Source organism: Phytophthora infestans, genomic scaffold, assembly GCF_000142945.1.
Source record: "Phytophthora infestans T30-4 supercont1.6 genomic scaffold, whole genome shotgun sequence".
Taxonomy (NCBI): domain Eukaryota; phylum Oomycota; class Peronosporomycetes; order Peronosporales; family Peronosporaceae; genus Phytophthora; species Phytophthora infestans.
The window spans coordinates 1,701,313-1,710,761 of NW_003303753.1; positions in this window are offsets into that span (position 1 = coordinate 1,701,313).

Consider the following 9,449-nt stretch of genomic DNA (forward strand, 5'->3'; position numbering starts at 1 on the left):
AGTAACTCGTTTTCGTCGGTCCAGGTAACATGTTTGTATATGTATTTTTAGCCTATATTACTACACCTCGTAATACTTGTAAACTAATAAGATACAATACAGTACATCTCGCAACCATATACAAACCATGTTTTAAAACCTATCCCTTTTAAATGGGCCATATCGACCGCTTTTTTATTGTGAGTTCCGACCGAATTTGCGCTTACAAATTTCCTGACGGCCCAGATCGTACTTAAGCGAGCTCAAACTAACGTATAATATGAATTAGAGTGTGGCACTCTATTTTTTAGAGTGCGGTAAAATCGAAATTGCGCACTCTGTTTTATGCGCACTCTTTTCCGACATCACCAGCACTGACAGCTCAGGTGGTTAAGACACCAGGGTTTATTGAGGGCCCCAAGTGGGAGCAGGGTTGTCGCGGGCTCGATTCCCATCGAATACGTTAATTCTCCGTGCTGAAATGGTAGGTCTCCTTGTGTATTGTTATTAACCTAGCTGCAAGCTCGACTAACATATATTTTGCTGCTGCTTAATCCTCAATGACGATGTCGTCCAGCGTCTCCATGATGTGCTCGAAACTTTCACAGTCGTCAACTCTTCCGCTATCGACGTCAGCACTGTCGTGGCTACGAAGTTCCCAAGCCACGCGGAACTTGGTTCCGTACACGTCGTGGCGAGTAACATGCCACGAAGTAGGATCGTCGCTAAAGCCACAGATCGAAACGCTTTTCGCAACGACAGAGCCTGGCGTCTTTCGCCACGCTTTCATTACCCATGCTGCGACCAATTCAACCTCAGGCGGGCGAGGGTTCCCTCCTCTAGTGTAGCGAACCTGGTCCGAGTGTTTCCACTCATTGATGATCTTGCACAGGTTGTCCTTAAAGGACTTGTAGATTCCGACATCACTCCTGGAAGTAGGGCGTCAAGCCTCCTGGAATCACGACCATGCCGACGTCCTTCTCCTGGCATCGCTGCTTGACCTTCTTGGCAATATGCACCCGCATCGAGTCCCAGACGACATATTGTCCAGTCGTTTCGGCTACTTCAGGAGAGTACCAATCCAGCCAGTTGAGGAGCAGGTTCTGGTCCACCCAGGCTCTCTCTTGATAAGCAACGTAGCACCCGCCGACACGCTCAATTGGACCCCGCGTCTTTCGCTTCCAGATAAGAGACGGCGGCAGCTTCTTCCCTGACGCTGTTACTGCAAGGGCCGCAGTAATTCTCATGGACGAGAACCCGGTAGAACGAATGACGGCGTGGCGTGCTCCAACGTGTGAGCTCGAGCATCCTCAAAATAGACAGCGGTCTCGTCCATTAGAATGGTCCGGTCACGGTTCATGGATGGCTTGTGGTCGCCCAAATAGGTCATGTAGAAAACCGCTCTCTCCACCAACTCGTCAACGTCGAGTGTTGTGAGGTTGGTACGCTTTTGAAGCGTTAGACGGTTGCGCTAAATGAACCCTTGCACCCACGGATCAGACGCCACGAAACGTATTGGGTCGTCTTCGTGCTGCTCTTCTGAGCGACTTGCTTGAAAGAGCGCAATCGCAGTCGACGCTATCCACTCCCGCGTCACTTTTTCTTTCCGGAGACGCTTCTCGTACAGCAAGTCCACCAACTCGTCTTCGACAACCCCTAGAAGGGCTTTCGACCCCCGCCAAAAAGCCGAAAGCGAGCAACAGACTCCGCACGAATTTGGTCGCGATCGCGCCACCACTTCCGGTAGGCAGACGCCGACACTCGCCAACCGAGCTGGCGAAAGTGTGGCTCCGCCCGAGAAGGAATTCCACCTCCTTTGGACTCGATCCAGTCGATAGCCTGCTGCTTGAGGCTGATCTCGACGGACTTGCGTTGTGCTGGCATGACAAAAAGGAGACTGAAGAAACAAAGCAATAGAGGCCCAATACATGTGTGGTGCAGAAGGAAACGAATGGCGGTGACAGGTGGCTCAGTGAGCGCACTCTAATCGATCGCACTCTATTGTTTTAGAGTGCGCTGCGGAACCGCACTCTATTCAAAGGGTACTCTATTAGCTAGGGGAACTCTAATCGATATTATACGTTTAAAGCAAGTCAATAACAGATATGCTATTGCGTGCGCGTTTAAGCGAAGAATCGCGAGCAGCAATTTGGAGTAGAACGCACAAAAACGGCGCCTGCAGGAAGTGGAGCGGTCTTGAATTCGAGGGACCGCTAAGTATATGTACTTTCTAGCAACATCATGCAATCCGCACGAACAATATTCGGGTGGCAAAGGCACGCCACACGAATATTTCAGTATGCCGTACCGCTCTTTTCGTGGCGCTAGACTATCTAGCTTACTTCACTTGCGGATATTCTTATGTAATAAAGGAAACGAAATACTAAGAAACAGGGCAACCATGCGCAGGATATCCCAGCGACGACGGACCAGTCCGCTCTCTGTATAAACGTTGCCGACTGCTTTGGCAAGAGGACGCCAGAGGAAGAGGCATACAAACAATCCACAATTGTGTTCGTCGCTTCGTAGTGGACTGTAAATCGATCTTATCTTGTAGACATACCGCGGCACAATATGCGGATCTACACCTTTGCCAGTCCAAATCGGCGACAGTGTAAAGCAAAGCGGTGTGAAGTAACTTAAGTGACAAAGAAATTTTTAATTTTTATTTTCAAAAATTGACTTTAGAGCAATGGCGATTTAGTGCAGAGCTAACTGGTGGTCGGCATCAAAACCTCTTCTTCTGGCATCATGCCAACAGAACCAAAGCATGGCCTCGCGGCCCGGACACGCGTTCTCGACGCACACAAGGCTGGGCAGGACTGGGCCTTAGTAGCCGATTGCAACGGAATTCCAGCTACAACGGCTCGGACTATCGTCGAGCGAGGAACCCCGGACATCAAGAAGAGAGGCGGCGCGCGGGCGACATGCACTAAGTGCACGCCGGAGATGGAGGAGGCCCTCGTAGAATACCTGGAGGATAACTGCCAATACACGCTCGTGCAGATGCAGGAGATGCTGCACTTCGACTTTGGAGTTCGTGTCAGCACCTGCGGTCAAGCGCCACGACCGCCGGATGCAGCTGCTTGAAAACGCTGCAGAGCATAGCTTGCCATGTATGAATCTGCGCTTGGTTAACAAGATGGCGCGCCACTGTGCGTTGTCAGTGGCGGCAGCTATTCGTAGCGAACCTATGGAGTACGGCACGTAAAGTTTTGCACTACACTAAATCAACTTTGCATGACAGGCTTTTTCTAAAAAAATAAATTCAAAAATTAAAAAAAATTAATTACGGGACGTTCCACTTTGCTTTACACTGTCGCCGATTTGGACTGGCAAAGGTGTAGATACGTCATTTAAAAGCGAGTGAAAGTTTATAAATTACAAACAGGGCACAAGCTTGTTGTAAGAAGTTTTAACATGGATGAATAAACATAGGCGACATAAATATTAAAAACAATTCTGGCAAATGCGCGGCCGTATCGGCCTTAGCAGATGTCGGGAGATGATATTCACCGGAAGCTCAAATATATTCGTCGGAGTGCGTAATAAAACCATGTTTATCGTAGTCTATAAATCGTTGTTTATGTACATACTTTATAGCTGTGCAGGCGCGATCAAGTCTGTTGTGAACGCCGCGGATGGTTTAAGGAATACGAGTTCTTTGGCGGCCTTTGTTTTATTTTGCGGCACAGTAACCGTGGTGGAGAATCACCCATTGTGAAAGCTAGGCCCAAATGCTTACCGTCCTAGCTTCCTTCGGTATTTATTCGAGCAGGGGAGTATGTCGAGTACTTTTCTCCTCTTTTGCTCAAGGTGATCGACCATCGCATCTCCCTAATTCTACAAATCGGCATAGCTGCCGGCTTTCCTCTAAGCGTAGACATCGATGAAATCCTACCGATGACTTGGTCCATCGAGTGCTACGCTGACGCAGATTTTGCCTTATACTCCCGATCTCTAACTAAGCGGAACGAAAACCGAGCTCTAATGCTGCTATCTGGTCCTGATTAGCTTGAGGAGAGCATACCCAGCGTGAGCACTTCGTTGAGGCTCCTCGCAGTGTTCGTGACGGCATCATACTCCCCGGAGTCGCACCGTCAGCCCACCTGCGAAGGATTCCGAGGAGAATCCCATAGTAATTGACGACGACAGAAATGTTTGATAAGCCTCAGCCTAAGTACTTCCATAACACTTCATAAGTATGCCTTTCACCTTTTCTTTAATAGTTCTTCTTAAGTTTGACTTTGTTTTTTGTTTTTGTTTGTATATCTATTTCTTCTCGTGCGTGCTTCTCAATTTAGCTGTCTATTTGATCTAGCCCTTGTAGCATTGATACTTCAAGGAAAATCAGCGCTTCGCCGTGTCTCTTAACGCCCACCGCCCCGCTATCGCTGTTGGCGTCTGTCCTGACGTCGCTGAGTCCATCGCTGGGCTATTGTGTCTGGCTCGAGTACTCGATCTGGGGGTGGCGAGGATGCTGCACTGCGGAAAAATCAACCAATGAAACGGAAACTGCTCCGGTGAAAGTCTGCGACCGGTTACTACTGCAGCGTGAGTCTGGTAGGCACACAGCACTCCTTGTGCTGTGCGATATCTGTATTAACAAGGCTGAATGAGAAGTTTGCTTGTTAAGTGCATTGCATCGATTTCCTTTAACGCGAATGACGTGATTACTCTGGATACATCATCGTATAAAGGTATACACAGCGTTTAAGTTTCTTCTGTGTCCTTGTCTGCCCGGTATTGATCGACGGATTGTATCTATTAATGTCTTAGTCGCGGGATAATCATTAAAATATCACCTCTGATGGTTACTATCCACTTCCTCATAGCAGCGTGGAAGCCTTTAACAAGATATATATCCTGCATTTCAAAGTGCACAACGCGGTCTGCCCAGCAGCGAACTAGTTGTCGCTTTCATAGACTGAGCCAAACATCCTCAATGTAATGTGCTTCCACTACCGAAGCATCTGCATTTTTCAGTATTCTATATTCGTACTCGTCTTCAGTGGTGGATCTCACATCACGCAGAAACAATATACAGAAACTTCGATGGGAACCTGAATCCGTCCAGTCATTGGTTCTTGAAAGTTTCCTCGCAATAAGCTTGTCAAAAAGTGGGTTTTCGCGCGTGAGTCCACTTTTAATGACGTGCCACATACACAGTAGAGGGGGAACGACAGGGAAGGCCACTTCAAGAGCATTGATTAGAGCAAGCTCTGTATCGATGAAATATACTTAAGGTAGCGGGGTGCCGTACTGTTACATCTTTGCTCGTAGATGCTGCAGAACCCATTCACAACCTGTCTACTCTTCGTTACGAATAAACGCTTGAGCTATGTGATGGTTGCGGACACCCCGGTAATCCAATCATATTCAAGAGAGGCATGCCGTATCGGTTCGTTTGGTATGTGCAATCCAGTTGCACAACATCATAGTTATCTTGAAAAACAGCATTTGCAGGTACGAACGCAAAGAAATCATGCGTGATCTTGCCATGGTCATTAGAGCCGCCTGCTTCCCTTCCACCAGTATCTTTGCCGGGCAAACACCGCATCCATTCACGCGTCGCTCTGAATCCACTTCACAATCGCTCACAGGTTCAAGAGTACTCTTTTTATTCTCGCAGAAGTTCGGCAATATTCCGCTTCTACACCTCCTCCAGAGATATTACTTTCGAAGTGGTTCAACCTGCTCCTTCTTTGCCTGTTCAGGGACGACAGGCTACTTGGTTTCTTTGCAAAGTACACGTTTTAAGGCCTATGCCCTTTCAGCGATTAAAGTTCCACCAGCATTGCAGCGCTCCTTGCCTTCACGCGCTCGATTGACGTCATCGTAATCTGCTCATCCGTAGGGATTGTTTGCACTAACCCGGTCACTTAGATCGCCAGTCGAGCTCTCGCCTTTTGCCTTCTTCGTCACTGACTAGCCAAAGGTAGCCCAGAGTAGAGCCCATCCTTCATAGTATTGATTAATTGTCGGAACGTAGAGCGCGCCGTCTAATGAAGCGCCATGAGCAGCTTAACATGCCTTCGACAGCAATAAGGATTTCTTGGAAGTGCACGTACGATAGCGAGTACACTCAGCACCATCTCCTCGCTTATCCTCTCTCGGAAGGTTGGTGTGCGTGAGTTGATGCAGCGCTGCTGCGTTGGCCTGAGCAGCCCCATCGTCATATACGGTCATGCCGCGACAGTTGCCGCTGTTATTTTCCGTCGTAGGCACCGTGCTGCCCATAATCGGAATATCCTCCACGTCAATGCTGAATCGTCCATGGTAAATAAGATCACCGCTTTCCAAGCAAAATGTGCCAGCACGGGATGCTGCGAGGATACTGAAGAACAACACGTACTGCACCGAGTCTCATGCGCAGGTGGCACGCTCATCGACGTGACGTGACGCCTTCCGCGCGCAGTGTCGAAAAAAAGTGTCGTTGCGTCTCTCAATCGGAGTGTACACACAATCGGAAATCATATTTCTGCGCAGTCAGTGCTCGCAAAGACCATCCTCGAGCTAGTCGTGCCGTCTTTAAGTTGCGTTCCAGTGAAGCTAGCGGCTCTCTTATATGTTTGGACCAAGATAAAGCGGTTGAATCTGCGCTATTGCGGACGATGCATCAATGTGAATGAAAGCGCACATTTCCGCTCAGTGGAAACCAGATCTCATTGCACGCGTTCGTGCCTGTGGACTTCATAAATAAATATCCGCTGCACTGCACTATTATCCCGGCCACTAAACCTTGAACAAACTTTGCACCAAAATTTAGATTTGTTCCCGGTACAAAATCTATATCGACATTTAAATATACAGAGTAAATTCGGGTTCTGAGTCCGAATCTGTGGTCCGTTTTTGCAAATTCGAAGTCCTTCTTCCCCGTCATTCTCGCTGCCGAAAATACCCACTATTTACTTCAAAATTCTTTGCAATTGAGAGCCTGCCACGAACAACGTTTCAAGCTCTTGTTTTGGCTTAATAGGAATAACAGGTGAGGCTCCTAACCGTTTTGGATAAATTACGATTTATAACTCAGATCGTGCACTTTATTATCACTGTTAAATTAATTCAGCTGGTCTTACAATAACTCTCTTATCGTATGCACATCATCGAACCTTATCATTCCCCTTTGCACAACTTGGTTTAAACACCTGTAATATTTCATAAATCACCAGCACGACTAAGGGGATGTTAAGCCTGATATTTAAGAGCAACAGCGTCAAATTCGCCTATCGACGAGGGTCTCGGCCCATTTCTCACCTTTCGGGAGTCCGTTTTGGCTATTAGCTATGTATACAGGAAGTGAACATACCAATCAACACGCTGGTGTAATTTAAGTAGATCGATTTACGCAAAAAAACTACGTCATTTCGAAATGGTGTGATGTCCCAGCTGCCCCCTTTTCGAGGTCGAGATAATATTACGGGCTCAATCAGGACAACACAGCTGCATTCTAGCTCACACCGCATAGCAGGACAGTGTGTTTAGACATCGATCTTTCAAAGGAGAGCAAACACGTCTAAAACGCTATACTAGCTGGTTAATTATGGTTGAACACATTTGGGCCACCTGACTTTTTTACTTTTGTCCAGGCCTTTTCGGCCAGGATAAAACGCAGCAGCACGATAGTGTTGACGCTCCCGCAAAGCGCTGCAAGTCCACTTGGCCAATATGATCCAGAAAAACGTGTTTGCTCAAGCGATTATCTCGCGGGATGAAGCTAGAACGTAACGTTGACCAGGCCTTCACGTCTTAATACCAGTAAGCGTCTCTGCTTCTGCAAGTGTTTTAAAGACCAAAGAGATCTTCTCTGCGTCGGCAGACACAAAGGCCAAACTTGTATATCAAATTGTTCAAAAGCAAAAAGATCATCTTCAATGTACCACCAAACGAAAGCGATCATGACAAACAGCTTTCATGACAAACATTAAAACCGTGATATAAACTGACGCGGACCACAAAGTGGAGAAGTCTTGTAGTTGTTTGCTTGTACTAGAAAGTATAATACTGATGTGATGAGTGTATATACTTCATTTATTGTGGAGTCTCAATATCTCAGTGAAATCCATATCGTCATGATGGTATTCAACTACGTTAGGAGCTGCCATTCGTGAGTACTCGTAGAGAGTGACCGGACGGGGTTGACGAAGGCTTGCACTCTCCAGCCGCAGTATCCAAACGCACTGTCCATCTTGAGGCCCTTGAAGCGACGGAACGTCTTAATGACAAGTGGTACTTAATCACACTTGCTGTTCTCGACATAGTGGCGCTGGAGCGCTCGATTGACATATCCAAACGAAAGCCCGATAGGATTGCGAAATGGGCAGAATGCATAAAGGAAGAGTGGGGCGACCCTAACACATTGCAAAATAGTGAATGCTTTCGGGGTGGCGGAGGGTAGAAGCTCCATGTAAAATCCAGACAGGGTTAGATCCAGGATATTGACGTATTCTTACATTGGCGTCGTGAACAAGTTCTGATAGCACTGAGAGAACTTTTCGCTGTCAAACCTGCTCTCAGTGTCAAAACCGTTTAGTATACCGTCTACTCCCATGAAAGCCAAGACGGAAACACGATGTATGTGCTCGCAATCGCTTAGAATGATGGATTTCTTCTCTCGAAGAGCGTACTCGCGCCGCCTTAGCATTCCCGGGTTGGTAACGAGCCTTCGTAAGAAATAAAAAGGTTTCTGTGACACAGTCAAATGTAGCTGAGCTCCTCAACAAACCGAAAAGCATAGCGCTCTTTTCAATGCATGGCGCGTCGCTCCAATATTTTCACGTCATGCCGCTCTCAGAAATGATTCTCCAGATCGATCTCTTGCGTATAACGATACGACCGGGCCTTCCAAAAGGCATCGTAACTTTGTCAAGATATGCGAGAGGTTTTAACTGGAAGTAGTTGAATCGGCATGCGCGTAGCTCCGCTATAAGGTCATCTTGAATATCGATCTCGCGCGCTGAAAGATTCCAGAGGTATTGTATGTAGACGGATGGTTTCACGATCTGCGGTGCGTCTATCTCCCAATACAGTGTCTTGACCCAGCTGTCTATATTACGCTCGGAATTGTTGAGGATGCGTGCACGATGTTTATTCGAGTAGCCAAGCTTGCAGTAAGTGAGCAGACAGTGGTATACAGTGCTCGGATGCGCGTGCTGCCGCGTTGCCGCTTCCTCCATTGATATTCGGGCGCTCCAGCTGAGCACGTCATCTTAGCACCTCAACTTGATGTCTCGAAGCCATTGGTCGGCTAATAACAGCTACTTTTAGCTACTATAATCTATGCGTCGGATGATGTGTAGGCTGGTTGTTAATAAAGGGAGGCGCATCTGCTTCGGCAAAATTTGACCGAAATTCCTCAATATTTTCTATCCAGAAGAAAAACGACTTACAGGACAGCCGCTTCATTGTCCGGGTTATGAAACTAACTGGAGAGTATTTGGAAAGCTGGTGAGACATTGCCAGAATGGGCG